The sequence below is a fragment of the Artibeus jamaicensis genome, unplaced genomic scaffold (assembly GCF_021234435.1).
Source record: "Artibeus jamaicensis isolate MK-2021 breed Jamaican fruit bat unplaced genomic scaffold, CSHL_Jam_final contig_354, whole genome shotgun sequence".
Taxonomy (NCBI): Eukaryota; Metazoa; Chordata; class Mammalia; order Chiroptera; family Phyllostomidae; genus Artibeus; species Artibeus jamaicensis.
In genome coordinates, this window is record NW_026521803.1 from 21,847,717 (window position 1) to 21,864,241 (window position 16,525).

A 16,525-nucleotide genomic window follows, 5' to 3' on the forward strand; every position below is an offset into this window, starting at 1 on the left:
ATCTGCTCTTGAGGGAGTTGAATTAGAAACTTAGTGGATAATACCTAAAATTTCTCCTGCTTTAGATTCAAGTCTCTATGACTATGATTATGTTTTGCATCTAATTCATATTAAACAAACAAAAAATCTTAATTTCATTGTCATTAAAAAAGGAATTTTAGAAGGCATATATGATTAATTGGGTTAATTTAAAATGCTTTTAGAAACAAAAGTTGAGAAGTGTTTCATTTCAGATGTGTGATTTACACTGTAAATCATGGTTTCTAGTGGATTTTGATGCCAACACCATGTCCTTGGATCAGTTTCAGAGACGCATGTGAGAATGCTGGTGCGTGGGAGTGAATGAGTTTCCTGCTGGGCGATGGTGCCCATGGGAGAGACTCATCCGTCCCTGGGTATGCTGGAGATTTTTCCATAGAGCCAGTCATTCCAGGGTCAGTGGGGATGGCTGGAGAAAAATGCAAGCGCTCCGACCGTTACTGGGACCATGAGGGTTTACCCAATGTTGGCCTCGTTAAAGTCTGTTTTTTGAATCTATATGCTTGTCTCTTCAGCTGTGCCATTTTTCTTAACTTATGTACCTACTTAATTCTAATTTATAATATAAAAATAGAAAATAATTTCTCCTACTCTGCTCTCGCACAAGGTACTTTACTGTCCCTTCTCTCACCACCAAAGTTCTTGCGTGCCTTGCAGCACTGGGATTTACTGACGAAGGGGCAGCCATTTATTCTTCCTGTCCTGTCATTGTTAGAACAACTCACGTACTAGGAACTTTTTCTCCGTCTTAGTCTATTGAAAAGACAACTATGTCTCTGTAACCTCACTCACCTTTTCCCAGGGGAGTTAAAATAAGAAACCCAGACATCTATTGAGCAGAATTAATACACATGAACTGCTTGATGCTCACCTTAACTCCTTGCCTTGGGTGAGCAGGCACAGAGTGGAGGTGTGGAGATGAAGTCAGTTTGCTCCATAGTTTCACTAAAAGGACCCCGAAGTCTGTACTTGAAACTGAGTGGGGAACTGGAGAAGTACTCAGCCTAATGTTCCAAAATCTTCATGCAGTGACTATGAACTACTGTATATTTTGGACTATAAGACGCACCCCCCCAAATTTGGGAGGAATAATGGTTGTTAATGCTGCCGTTCAGTTCTGTTTATATTAACGTAGGTGAAATATTGTTATTTACATTATTAAACATTTTGTCACATTTTTTTACTTCAAAAATCTTTTTCCTATTTTCCTCTAAAACCTAGGTGTGCCTTATGGTCTAAAAATACGATACATTACAATCTAGAAAACTGTGCTCTTTCAATAGTTTTATGGTTGAATAAACAAGCTATGGTGCCTCAAACACATCCAGTCCTTTCCTTGTATTTTGCTTTTACTTCTCCTTATCGTATTTCCCTTCTAAAACTAATTCCTTAGACCTTATCTTTTGTTATCAGAATTATCACTTTTACTCTGTATCTCAGTTTGCATAACTGTTCCTACCTTTTCTTACTCCCTTCCTCCCCTACTTCCCCCCCCCCCAAGTGCTTCTTAAATACAGGGACTATAATTTGTTCACTTTTCATCCTAAAAAATGCCTGGCTTATTCCATTGTGTGCAGGGAAAACTCAACTACTCACTGCTTAATTGTTAACTGTGTCAATGGAACTATAATGCATGAGAGTTCATGGCAGCCTACAGTCATGGCAAGCAGACAAGATGTAGGTGAATAAGTACTTTGCTATTGCTGCCTTTTTTAAGACCAGGCAGTCCAGGTTTTGGAGATCTGTCTCATTTTGCCTGATCAATTTTTCTGCAAGTATATAACCACATCTGATCAATTTTAGTAGTACCAGGGTGGGACATAATCCACAGAAGAAATGAAAACTTTGTAATAAATTTTTTAAAAATTTCAAGGACCATACCATACTGCCATATTAACATATTTCTCACATTCAAGGGTAAGGCAGGGGCTCTGGTCAGCAAATTCTCCTAGAGTAAGTTTCCTACTCTCTGTACTCTCTTTTTCCTCTCATCATTTTCTCTCCATTGTCCCGATGTTTTGATTCCCCACATTGATCCTTGTGTATCAGTGTCTTCCACTGTAATGGATCTCCTGGGTTATGCTTCCTAAGGATTCTGGTCCACTCTAAAACATCCTTAAAACTCTCACCTCTTAAATTGTTCTTATCTGGAGAGCATTTTCACTTCTAGATAATATACTGTGTGTATGCTGCAGAATCTTTTTCTCAAGCCACATTTATAGAAATACTAGAAAAGATTAATGGGATGAAAAGTAAATCCCAAACACTAAAATTGGTGTAGCAGAGGAGTGAAAACCATTTGGCATTTTGAAAGGAGAGAAGCAGATGGGACTAAAGGAGAGCTGCCACCCTGGGCCAGCAGGGGAGGAATCTCTGTAGGAGATGCAGAGCGAGTTTCCCCTGAGTGGTGGAGCTTGGAGCAAAAAGGGCCAGAGCAGCAAACTGTGAGATGAGTTGAGGTGCCAGAGCAGAACAGTCAGACCCATTGGTCACTGATCACTCCCACTGCTCTAGTGCTGTGTGAGTGGTAAGTGGCTCAGTGCCTGCAGGGGGCGGTATGCAGTCTACATTCTTTGATGACACAGCAGCTGTCCAGGTGCTGGGCATGCCTTGTGGGAAATAAAGGGCACCAAAACAATTATTGTTCAGTTTAGTCTATTCTTGTCTTTTTGGAATATCTCTGAATACACTGCAGAATACAAGGCAAAGCAAGACCTCTGAACCATATTCCCAAGGAGGCAGACTGATGCAAAGATGTAGTAAATATTGGGCCGGGCAAATATTTCACTTTTTTTCTGTAAGACGGCTTTAGTAGTGCTGAGTTGTCTTTAATTTCATTTTAAACAATTTTATTAGATTGTATTGTGACAGCTGTCATATCAGCATGTGTTTTAAAAACTTTTTTAAATTGCTGAATTTTTTGTGCAGCCATTTTAATGTTGAAGATGGAAGAAAATAAGCAACATTTCAGCATATTATGCTTTATTATTTTAAGAAAGGTAAAAATGCAACTGAAATGCAAAATAAAATGATTTGTGCAGTGTCTAGAAAAGGTGCTGTGACTGATCCAATGTGTCAAAAGTGGTTTGTGAAGTTTTGTGCTGGAGATTTCTTACCGAATGATGCCCCACATTTGGTAGACCAGTTGAAGTTGATAGTGATCAAATCAAGATATTAACTGAGAACAATCAGTGTTATACCATATGGGAGGTAGCCAACATACCCAAAACATCCTAATCAAAAATATTATTAATGAAAATGAAAAATGTTTCTTTCATTTTATGGAACAAAGTAAATGAACTTTTTGGCCAATCCAGTAGATGAACAGGGTATCGTAAGTACAAAAACAGTGACAAAATCAAGGCTTACTAAAATTAGTGTAAACGTGACAACATAATTCCACAAATGAAATAGGTTATAGCTAAGGAAAGAAATTAATGAATGCTAGACTCAAAATTCCAGCAAGTATCAGGGATAATATTTTATCTTAAAATATGGGATCAAAAATCGAACTAATAAGAGAGCTTGAATATAAAACTATTATTGATAAAAACAAAAACAATAAAAATTAAATATTCAGCCTGTTATGAAATTAAAAATTGGCACAGAAGACAAGAAAATTGATAATATGAAAGGTCTTTCCTAGTAATTTTTTAAGTAAGTTCCAAATAAAATTAACAAGTTGAGCAATGTGAATTAAGAGTGTCAAGAGCTGTGCAGGAGCCGTTATTATTAGGCTAGACAATAGGGGCCAGTTATTCTTTACTATCTTTTTATTTAAACATATTGTTGACCCTTGAAAAGGTGGGGGTTGGGGGCACTGACCCCTGTGCAGTGAGACAATATAGCATGTAACTACAGTTGACTGCATCAGCAGATTTTCAACCAAAAATTGAAAATATATATGTTTATATAGATTATATGTTTTAAAATATATTTAAATAACAAAGTACTACAGTATCACTGGACTAAGAACCAAAAGCAGAAAATTACCCAGTTATTTGGATCACCATTTTCCACCAGAGAATACGTTTGCCAATTTCGGGAGGAGCAGCAGAGAGCTGGAGAAGTGCTCTTGACATTCATGGGAGGCTACACAATCAAAACACTAACAGTTGGCATGCAAAGCTCACCATGGGTAGAATCCCTGGTAAAGTCCCAGTGCATTAAATTATCCATGAAACAAACCTCCACAAAATCTGAAGGGCTGAAATCTTACACAATATGTTCTCTGTCATAATAAAATTAAGCTGGGAGTTTGACATCAAAGAGATAATTAGGTATGTTTGGAAATTAAAATATATACATTGAACAGTCCAAAAGAAATAAATGAGTAACTCAAAGTGAATACCGGGAATCATTTGGAACTGAATTGTAATACAAAATATTCAATATCAGAACTTGCAGGATGCAGCTAGTCAGTGATCAAGGGAAATTTTACAGAGGCAAATGCTTAGATTTTTAAGATTTAGTTTTCCTCTATTGAGATGTAATTGACATGTAACATTGTGTAAGCTTAAGATGTACAATGTATTGATTTGGTACACTGACATTTTACAAAATGATTACTACCACAGACTTATCACCATTGTCATATCACATAATTACTTGTTTGGTTTTTTTTTGGTGTGGTAAGAACATTTAAGATCAATTTCCTAACAACTTTCAAGTCTATAGTACAGTATGATTAACTGTACTTACCACGTGTACATTAGCTCCACCAAACCTACTCATTTTACATTGGAAGTTCATACTCTTGACCAGCATCTCCTTGTCTCCCCAGCCTCTGGAACTCCCATTCCACTCCCTGTTTCTGTGACTTTGACTTCTGATTCCATGTATGAATGATTCCATATAGAATTTGTCTTTCTTTGACTTATTTCACTCAGCATACTACTCTCGAGATGTATCCACATTATTTTTCTTCTTTCTCATGGCTAAGTAATATTTCATTATGTGTGTGATATCTTTACCTATTCATCTGTTGATGGACACTTAGTTTGTTCCCATTGGCTGGCTATGCTAAATAATGCTGCAGTGAACATAGGAATGTAGCTATCTCTTTGATGTCCTGCTTTCATTCCTTTTTAATATATGTCCAGAAGTGGGATTGCTGGATTATATGGTCATTCTAGTATTGGAGCAACTTCCATACTGGAGGAGATATATTACCTGTGGTTTTGATTTTCATTTCACTGATAATTAGTGATGTTGAGCAATATTATTGTGTAAGCTAAAAAAAGTAGATAAAATCTATAGTTCATCTATCAGAATTAAGAAATGAATTTTGCAAAGTTGCTGGATGCAAGGCTAATACGCAAAATGCAATTGTATTTCTATATACTGAACAATGAATAGTTAGATAATCAAAATAAAAATAAGTATACCAGTTTTAGTAACATTAAAATAATAAATGGCTAGAAAGAAATCTAACAAAAATGCAAGGTTTCTGCTCAGAAAAATACAGAATATTACCAAGAAAAATGAAAGAGACAAGAGGTAAATTGAGAGATCATTCTTCTTCTTGGACTAGAACTTACAAATATTTCCCAAATTAGTCTTGACATTCAAAGTAATCACAATAAATATTTTATAGATTTTGAAGAGAACTTGAGCATCTGATTCTAAATTCAAAGGGCCAAGAAGCACCAGGTAGTCCTGAAAAAGGAAAGGCAATTTGGAGGGCTTAAATTTAGCTAACTATACAATACAGTATACAAATAATATATTATAGAATTGTACACCTTAAACCTATATAATTTTATTAACCAATGTAACCCCAATAAATTCACTTAAAAAAGCATTTAGGTAAAGTTAATTTAGATGTGGGTATGATTGGTCCCAGCTACCCTGAGCTGTGAAATTGTATATAGACCTGGAGTGTCAAGATATTATACAAGTTATTAGGCTGTTTGACATCATATAAAGAAAGCCCTTAACTCACTATTTTATATGTACAACTGGTCATGGTAATTTACTAGATCTTTAGAGGTGAGATTTGTTGTCAAGTCTGTGTAATCCCAAAAGCTGAAGCTGAGTAATTTCTGTATATCTATAGCAGCTTTTTCAAAACCCTGGTGTCCTGGCATTTGTCATTATGAGTTTTTTTTAACTTTATTTATTGAGTTTTAGAGAGAGGGAATGTGAAGGGGGAAGAGGGAGAGAGAGATTTGTTGTTCTACTTATTTGTTGATTCTTATATGTGCCCTGATCAGGGATTGACCCCACAACATTGGCATATCAAGACAGCACTCTAACCAACTGAGCTACCGAGGCAGGGACATGTCATCATGAGTTCTGAGACATGTTAGTAACCTAAGTAAAGTACTAAAACTTGTTAAGCTTAAAGCATAATAAAGGTCACTCATATATCCCGATTTATAATGACATAGTCACTAACTGGCCCCTAGATTTTTTTTTTTGGAGTGAGAATTTTGTAACAGAAATAAGCCTAGAATTTCACTTCTTCAGGAGGGAGTACAAAAAGATGGAAAGTGGATGGATAACAGAATGGACATATTTGAATGAATAACAGATATATGCCTGTTTATTATTGCATGAAGGTACTGAAGAGTTCATGTCTTCCCTCTTTTTCTTATCTTTTCCACTCAGCATATATACATAAGTGCATTTGATGTCTGACCTATTTTCTAACTTGCATTTTATATAAGTCAGTAAATGCAAACAATTGGGAAAAGAACAATGCAAGCACATTTGTTTAGTATATGGATGAGCATGTCTTAATTTGAAGTATCAAAATATTCTGGACTTTTATTTTGTCTGTGACTCAAAAAAAACTAACAATGATTTATTTCTAAAAATTTAGACAAAGGCTATCTTGAAACATGGTGCCTACAATTCCAGAGAATTATGGCAAGGTAATACTAATTTTTTTCTATCAGGATCCTTATATCTTGTTGGTAATATCTCACCACATTAACATATTAGTAGTATCCCATTGCATTATATTAATATTCATATCATCAGAATTTATTGTTGCTTATATAATGTTAAAGTCATATTGCATTAGTGACTTTCCTCTTGGATTAGTGAAAGTGGACCCTAATAAGACTTTCATATTCAATTACTAAGGTAACAGTTTTGTCTCCCCAAGTCACTTCTAACTCGAGCCCAGAGTACAAATTGATGAATGCAGTAATAAAGCAATCTTTCTGGCTGAAGATGGATGGTGCCTGGTACCAAAGGGGTTGTGAAAATAGGGCTTGAATACAGGGACCACAACTGATAGGAGAAAAGGTCTACCCTTTGCCTACTTGGCTGTACCTCTGAAGCAAAGGTGTCATAAATTTTTAAAGCCAGAAATACAAATATCTGTCTTGCTAATTTACATCTCCCATCATCCAGTTCCAGTTCAATAATTTGGGTCACTGAAAATAAAGAAGTAAATAAATAAATGAGAGAGATGGAGAGAGAGACAGACAAACTGGCAGGCATACATAAAAACTGCTTATGAAAGTGGTGACTTCTATTCCTAATCATTTATTCCAGAAATTATTTGAATTTACAGGGCTTTTAACTGGCATTTGGATGGGTAAGTGAGATATCTGAGACATAGAAATGACTGCAGGGACTCCTCAAACAATGCTGTGTAATTTTTTAGACAATGAGATTAAACTTAATAATGACACCTATTGCAGGCTATAGAAGAAGTAGAATCTATGAACATATGCATAATTGATTTGATTCTGCTGGGCACATGAACTATACTTTTTTCACCTTTGAATCCTAGCACCCCTCTGAGCATCTGCTACATTACACACATTCCACATACACTCTTTGGATGGGTGTAGAAATGGGTAAGTTAGTAGGGCTTATGCAGCTGCTGAAAGGCGGGACTAGAGGACAAATCAGTCATGAGCATCGCATGGTAGGAAAGGTCGGTATATCTCCATAAACTAAGAAAGCTTTAATAGATACATACCTGTGTTTGTGTGTGTGTGTGTGATGGAACTGTTTTGTAGGTCTCTGTATTCAATGCTTTGACCTCTAATGTATTAGGCCAACTTTCTAAAATGTCTCCTATAATTACCTGTTTTTAAACCACAGTGATCTTCTTTTCTGGAGCCAAACCCCTGTTTTTATTCCTCCTCTCAATATAGTAACATATTTAAATTATTTCTGGCTTAAGAAAAATGCAAAACAAACAAGCAAACAAAATATCTGAGTCCATATTTCTCTATGAACTTCTTATTTTGTTTTCAAGTCCTGTATTTTTAAATACTAGACATTCGTGGTTTTACTGCCGTTTGTCATCAACACTGGCTCCCAGGGTGCTAAAGAAAAAGGACATCCTTTCAGTCAAAATTCTGACCTCTCAGTCCATTTGACACTTGTTGAAACTCAGCCTTCTCGCTTGATCTTTGCTTGGTTGATTTTTGAGGCACCATTTGATGCTCACCTCCTGTCTCTTTCTCCATTTCTTCTCCTTCTGCTCTGGGGCCACATCAAGTTCTAATCTTCTCTGCACCAGCAGCCTGATTGGTTGAGTATCTGTCTTTGGTGTGCACGAAATTCACCTGAAGAGCTTGAGCTTGTTAAACTCTATATTGCTAGACCCTACCCCAGCAATTCAAACTGGAACCCCAGGGGCCATTGTTGTTTACCTCCTTCCCTGCTATTGCACTTCCCTTTTTATTCAATCTGTCAAGAAGTCCTATTGGTTTCAACTCCTGTATTCTAGTTGCCTAGACCACTGCTTGCCTGGATTAAGCAATAGCTCCCTTAAATATCTTCTTATGCCTAGGAACATGGTGATTAAAATTTTTGCTTATATTCTATTTTTGTCATTTCCAAATCTTTTCACAGTTGATTTTTTTCCAAATTTATTTACAATTTATTTAAAATAAAATGCTAGAGAATAGGTAAATTAAATACAGCATCTCATAAAGAAGAGGTGACATGCTTTTCAGGAACACAGAGTCACAAAAGAATGTAACTAGCTGATCTTTTTCCAAGAATTACTCTGGGTTTTATAGGAAGAAGATGGAAATAATAAAATGACATAGAGAATAACACTGTAATTTTAGTATATATTTATTGCTCTTTGGGAAATTCTATATCTAGATTAATTACATTCATAGGAGTAGATCTACATTTTATGGGGCCTGAAGGTTTTATGAATAGGGGAGCCCACTTTAAGAAAGTAGTAGAACATGATGGATATAAAATTGAAAGAGCTTCTCCCAGGTTCATGGAGAACCATGAGGGACCCTGAGCATTAGGTTGATCTTTAGTGCAGATCCTTCTCTGTAAACACATTTACATTCTACCTGCCCTCACCCCCCCAAAAAAAAACCCTGCAATTACTTTTAGTCTGAGGCTACAATTTAGGAACTGAGGTTGAGAAAAATTAAATACATTCAAGGATTTCATGGCAATGAGAGTCAGGATTGAGGTTAGAATGAGGCTTCAGAATCCTTTTAATCCCTTCCCTCTAATTTCCATCCACTATGTGACAAAATTAACCAGTCCTCATTGTGAATATTCACTGATAATGACAGGGTCCTTCTCTAAAGCTAGTAATTCTTAAGAATAGCATTGGATTCTGAATTTTTACTCAGAGCCTCAACATGCTCTTCTTACTAGCAGTAGGTGCCAACTATGGATCTTGCTCCTAACCCACATAACACACACACTCTTGCAGGCTGGGCTAATTCAATCCTCTACCACAAAATGACCCCCTATTGTGCTCCATCATCCAGGGTTGGTTGTCCTTCTGCTCTTAGCCCATGCAGGATCAAGCCACACTCTATGCCCAGGCCTAACCTCTTCGTCATATTCGCATGGCTCGTAGTGATTTCCTTGTTCTCACTGTCTCTAAGGACATGTTGATCAGGGCATTCATTTCTTTTTTGCAAGGTGTTAGTTCCTACAGTTTTACCTGTTTGGAGCTTTGCTTGTTGTTGTGTCTTAAACAGTGTGAGGGGAACCACTGCTTCCTCTGTCCATTCTCGGTGCTGTCACAGGTGTGGCCCAGGAGCAATCACAGAGGAGCTCAGAAGGGCCGTGCTGATTAGACAGGTTTGCCTCTTGGTGTGAGAATCATTATATGTTTACATGTTCCTTAGAAAATTGTCAATAAATAGCCTTGTCAAAGTCTCCAAGTCACTAAAGAATCCAGCCTAGTGGTTTATTTTAATCTTAAAATAATAAGTACATTTATTTGACAACTCAGCTGTGAAATTCATGAATCCATTTGATTGAGTCACTTCCTTATGACTGTATCTCTTCTTTTTAGCTGGCATTGTAAGGACTTCTGGAAGTGGTCTGCCACCTGCTGAATACTTTACTTTTATTGAAAAAGTTAAGAAAAAATTGACCTGGGCATGGAGGATTAATTGTGTCACTTGTGCAATGGCAGGAACCCCTCAGCGATTTCTGTTAGCCTCTGCCTTAGTAAGCTGGCTCCCTCTTCTTCTCACACAGGCCTGGCCCCCATGCTTTCTGCAAAGTGGTAGATAGGACATCTGGTCAGATGGAGTCCAAATTCCCTTGAGAGCAGAACACCATGGAGATTTTGAGACTTTGTCTTTAGGAACCAACACAGATGCCAGAATCTCATTTGATAACATTATCGTTTTCACTTTTAATTTCTCTGCAGCACACTTTCTGAAAATTAAAATCCTTTATCTTATAACCAGAGATCTTAGCTTTCTACCCAGTTGCCCTTTAAATGTGAATAAGAGCCAGTGTCTAATGCTCCCTGTCTTATACTCGCCTGGTCTACTTGACTGCATAATGTTTGTGGTTGCTGTTCAGGAAAGATGGCTTTTCTCTCTTATCCTCAGTGAAGAATTTCCTTCACAGCCTACAGGAGATGAGATACATATTTTCCATTTTTTTCTATTTTCCAGGTTAGGTTGAAGTTATAAAGGTTATCAGAATTACAATTTGGATTCACTTCATGTCTCTTGGTTAGAATATCATGACTTGAATTATCAACTGTTATTTAAAAAAAATAGGACTTTACATTTAAGTTTCACTCCCCTGTAGTATTTAATCAAGGACTCTTCTTTCCAGTCAATTGATTTATTTGCATTTATATTATACTGTTCAAGCAGAAGTGTTTGTGTAACACACACACATGCACACACACTCTTTCTTCCTGTCACTCCCTAGCTGGAAATGAATAAAAACCCATGTGTAACTTTAAAAATTGGCAATGTCAATGAAAGACATTTATTAAATGCAAGATAGGATTAACAGCAATGATCTCCATAGTGAACATTTTAGTTGGACATTGTGTTTTGGTGTTAACTTTTAGCCTGAATTACATAGCTGTACAGCCATTTGAAGGGTGTTGCTTGGCGAGCTTACCTTGTAGGAGAATTCCAAAAAGCCCTGCCCATAAAATGTATCAGATGAGCATGCATGAGACAGTAACCACCTGCTGTGGGCTGAATCATGTCCTCAAAAAATTCCTAGCTGAAGCCTTTAACCTCAATGTGACTATTGGAGATAGGGCCTTTAAGGAGGTAATCAAGGTCAGGGGAGCTTATGAGGTTCTTGAAGCCTTGATCAGATACGAGTGGTGCCAGATGAGAAAAGTAAGAGATGCCAATATCTTTTTCTCAGATACAGCCAGGAGGCAGCCGTCTGCAAGCTAGGGAAACTGCTCCCCAGAACTTGAGCAAGCTGGGACCCTCGTCTCAGATTTCCAACTTCCACAACTGTGAGAAATGAATTTCCATTGTTTAAGCCATTCAGTCTGTAGCATTTTCTTATAGAAGCCTGAACTGACAAATACACCCATAAGACATAGAAAAATTGTATTTTCAAATACCAGAAAGACTTAATAGGAAAAAAATGGAGCTGAATGTGGCCTGGGTAGTCTGGAATCATAAAAATAAGGGCATGTCATTTTGGAGTTAAAGGGAAGAAAAATTTGAATAGGTGGCAGAAAACCCTTGCAAAAGACAAGAAAGTGGAAAAGTATAACATTTATTTGATAGCAGTTGTGAAACTGATTTTCTCAGACAAAAAAATGTTTATCAGAAAGTTGTAAATAGCAATAAAGGACCTTGAATGACTGACCAGAGGTCATGACTCTCCATTTGATGATAGGAAAAAATGGGAAAGAAAGTAAAGAAAAGAAACTGGGGCCACTCAGACCACACTCAGAGGTAGGCAGGTTGTACCTGGCCAACCAGATCACCTGCATTACCTCCCTGGAGTGTGGCAGTTACACAGCATGAGAGCCTACGTGAGCTGCAAAGGAAAACTCCCGAGCGATGCCCGTTACAGGAGATGCTTAGAGGACTGGCGTAGGCCTCAACTTGGGGGAAAATGTGTGTTGCTTCTAGACATTGTAAGAGAAATTGGAAACATGTGGCTTGACATTTGTTCTCTTCTTTGTCTTGTGTTCTGTGTCCTGAAACTTTTCTTTCAGTGGGGAGGAGAATAGGAATGAATCACAAGCATGTTCCATTGTTCTACACAGGAAAACAGTTCCGATCTCACTGGAACATGTGGGTATAGAATGTGGTAGTAGAAAGAGCATGGGTTTCAAAGCCAGACAACCAGTGTGCAAATGCTGGATTAGCTACATAGCAACTGTCAGAACCTGGGTTAGCTTTTTAGCCTCTCCGAGCTCAGGTCTCCTCATCTGAAAAGATACCTCATCAGGTTATCTAGGGGATTACATGAGTGTATGTGTGTATAACATATAATATATAATTTATAATATATTATGTATATATAAAATGCACATGAGCAATGTATAAAATCATTACTGATAGGTATTTTACACATCTGAGAGATTTTTGAAGTTCTTTCTCTCTTATCTCCACTTTGATTTATGTGGCTGACCCCCATCTTAGGTAGGCTGGATATATCATGGGTGTCTTTCCATTAAGAAAGAAATCAAAACCATCTTCCCAAATGGTTAAGTAAATTTTGGTACAAACATGATACAGCTTTCAGGCATTAAAATGAAAATGTGAATTATAAAAATAAAATGATTATATATATATGTGTATATATATATATACACACACACACACATTATTTTGAAAAATATATAGTTCCACCAAAACAACATGTATTATAATTTAATTATTTTAATAGCCTAGTTTCTTCTGAGACTATGTGTGAAAGTCAGTGGTAGCAGGCATAAATACGATATTGCAGTTAATATCCATTTTTAGAAACATTAGTGATTCCTTATAGCCCCAGTGTCTTTTTATGAAAAGCATCTCCATGAGATACAAAGTTCCCAGGCCTGGCCTTCCAGCTATGTGACTATTCCCCCATGTCCCACTCTGTAAATGTTCATTTTCCTGTAATGGCAATTTATGTCACTGTGCATTATACGGATGGCCTCATTCAAGGCCATCCAGTGGAGATGTCTTCACTTCGAGGGAAGTTGGTTAATGGTTGGAACCAGGATGCTTTATTGTACCATATCATTGAACTGTATTTTCTACAATGTCTTTTTACTGACTGCACCTAAAAACATTTCATTATGTTCAATCATAGGCACTCATTCTCATTAGAAGGTTGTCATTTCCCCGTAGCCCTGCTCACCCAATGGCAGCAAGGCTTCGGGTTTCTTAGACTGCACTAAGTGTTGGTTTTAAAATGAAAACCTTTATTACCCATTAGGTTTCTAGTGGTTTAAATAAATAAAAGGTGTTATCCTGCATTGAAAGAGATAGTGCTCCTGGTCAGGGCCTCATGTGTAGAAGTAGAGGGGACAAGCTATAGGATTGTAGGACTCCAACAGGCCTTTCCAGGTCTCTTGCATTCTACCTGCATCTTTTTCCTGTAGGAAAGCTGTTTCTGGCATCCCTTAAAGAGATCTCCCTCCCCCTTTTCCTTCCCTTCCCCTTCCCTTCCCTTCCCTTCCCCTTCCCTTCCCTTCCCTTCCCTTCCCCTCCCTCCCCCTTTTCCTTCCCTTCCCTTCCCTTCCCTTCCCTTCCGTTCCCTTCCCTTCCCTTCCCTTTTTTTCTTTCCTTCTATTTTTATAAAAGCCTTGGAGTAGCAATCATATTTTGTGGTTTCTGTTTGCTATGCAAATTCAAAGATGAATTATTCAATATTATTAACATTAAAAAGAATGATGTAAAGTGGAGATAAAATATACAAACACTTAAAAATGATTATAGGAACCCCAATAGCTATTAAAAATGCTACTGGAGCACAAGGAAATGCCAGAGACTTCACTGTGGAAGTCACCAGTGCACTTGAAAAGGTTAGCAAAGGTGGCCGGCGTGCCAGACGGGAAGCTCTGAAGATAGCCAGGGAGAGACTGGCAGGTGGGAAGGAGGTGTGAGAGACCCTGGCATGTTCAGATGAAAGTGAATGGGTTTAATTTGACTGAGCAGCTGTGTGGAATGAGAATGTAAAAGACATACGGAGAGTCAGTAGTGAGTGGGATCAAAGACAGGTTGAGACAGGGATGGTGGATAAGTCGGACTGGGGATATGTCACTGTGCATTATACGGATGGCCTCATTCAAGGCCATCCAGTGGAGATGTCTTCACTTCGAGGGAAGTTGGTTAATGGTTGGAACCAGGATGCTTTATTGTACCATATCATCGAACTGTATTTTCTACAATGTCTTGTTAGGTGATGGTAACAGTCGGGTTGGTGTGTTTTTGTGGTAATGATATCGTTATATAAGTTCAAACTTCTTTGTATTGAACTTGCATCATTAAAATGACTGTGTTGATACATAGTGTATCTACTGCATGGGTCCCAGCTTCTCTCTCTGAGCCCTTTATCAGCTTTAGAAAGCATCGAGTTAACTGTTCCCATCAAAAATGCCATCAACTGAAATGATCTGGAAGAAGGATTTTTTTTATATTATCAATTTCCTTTCCTGAAAAAATGGCTTGAGATTAAATACTAAAAAAAAACCCTCACCAACCTTCCTGTCAATTTCCCTCTAAAAGTCATTAGGCTTATATCTAAAGTCCACAGAGCACAGACTAATTTATTCATTTAGTTACTGAGAGATAAAGTTTTATGAAAGTTAATACAAAGGATTCACCAAAAATTTATTTTAAAAAATACAGATTATATAGGTACATGCTTGAGATTTTTCTAGGGCCAAATTGACTTAATTTGAATTTTTTTATTCTTAAATTCTTGTGATTACTTACTATTGCTTTTATTTTATGGTGTATATCATATTTATAAATACATATATATTAGATATATTGAAAGTAGCATAGTAGTATCTTATAAGATCATTATAATCCTAATTCTATACACTTCTTAGCTTCTTGCCAGGTGAACTATCTTATTTCATTTGTGATTTCTACCTCCAGTGCGATATTTCTCTTTGCTTTTCCTGCTTTCCTACAAGTATCCCAGAAGTAGAGATGATTCTCACTGTACATTTTTCAGAGTGCCAATTTTGCACATGGCATCTTTTATTTGTTTTTATTTGCTATTTTTACCTTGGATTTTATTTTATTGTTCCTAAACTCATGTATTCATCCAAGGGCTGCCTAAAATCTAATTTTTAATCAAGTGCCATAAAACGTGAAAATACAGGATGCTGTTTGTTCTTCACATAAACTGAGCATGAGCCAATACGACGCTTGGCTTTTCCGTTGTACAGACGAGGCATTGAGGCTGAGTGAGCTGACACAGCCTGGAGGCCACCTCACCGGTGCTGAAGTTGGGTGCTGAAGGCTAGCAGATGGCCATGTGCCTGTCAGCTGCTAACTTGGCCACAAAGCCCTGTGTTCTACGTAGGAGCAGCATTGTGTAATTTAATACATAATGGCAATAATGATGACAGGCAGGAGAAGAAAATTATAACTAATTATGAAAAAAAAAGCCTACCTATTTTCAGCAAAATCAAGACAAAATTTGGCTTGCCATCCACCAGAGCATGCTGGGAGTTGAACAAATAAAGGCTGCTTCTCTGGAGACTGGAGGCTCTGTCTGCCTCCACACGGCCAATGAAGCGCAATGCAATTCACCTCGGCCCCACCTCTAGGAATCAAAGTTCAAGTGTCCATATCAGATGCGCTTGAAGGGGAAGTCTTCTCCCCCCTTGCTATACCATGTCCTCTCTTCAGGGAGCATTCTCCTGTTCTATTAATTATTGCGTTTTGATAACATTATTATTCATGGACTAGTATCTCAAAATACTTGACTTAGCACCTAATCTGGAACTAATACTAATAAGTACAAGGCTGAGTAGGGGGTAGAGTTTTCCTTTTTCTCTTTTGTATGCAAAGAAAGGGGATCCTTTTTTTTCATAATTCATGCTCGCCTTGTACTCTGCCACAAAATTTAGCTTGGCTCATCAGTGGCCGTGGCATAGAGCAGTGCATCTCTGGGGCACTCCTAAGGGATGCCAGTTTCACATTTCCATAGACCATCAACAGAGGAGGCAGACTTGTTTAATTGGTCATTATTTTAATACAGTTTACAATAGCCCTTATTTTGGGAGGCAGAGAGTCTTTGTTCACCGTTACAAATCAGTGGTCACAAACATGGCACTATG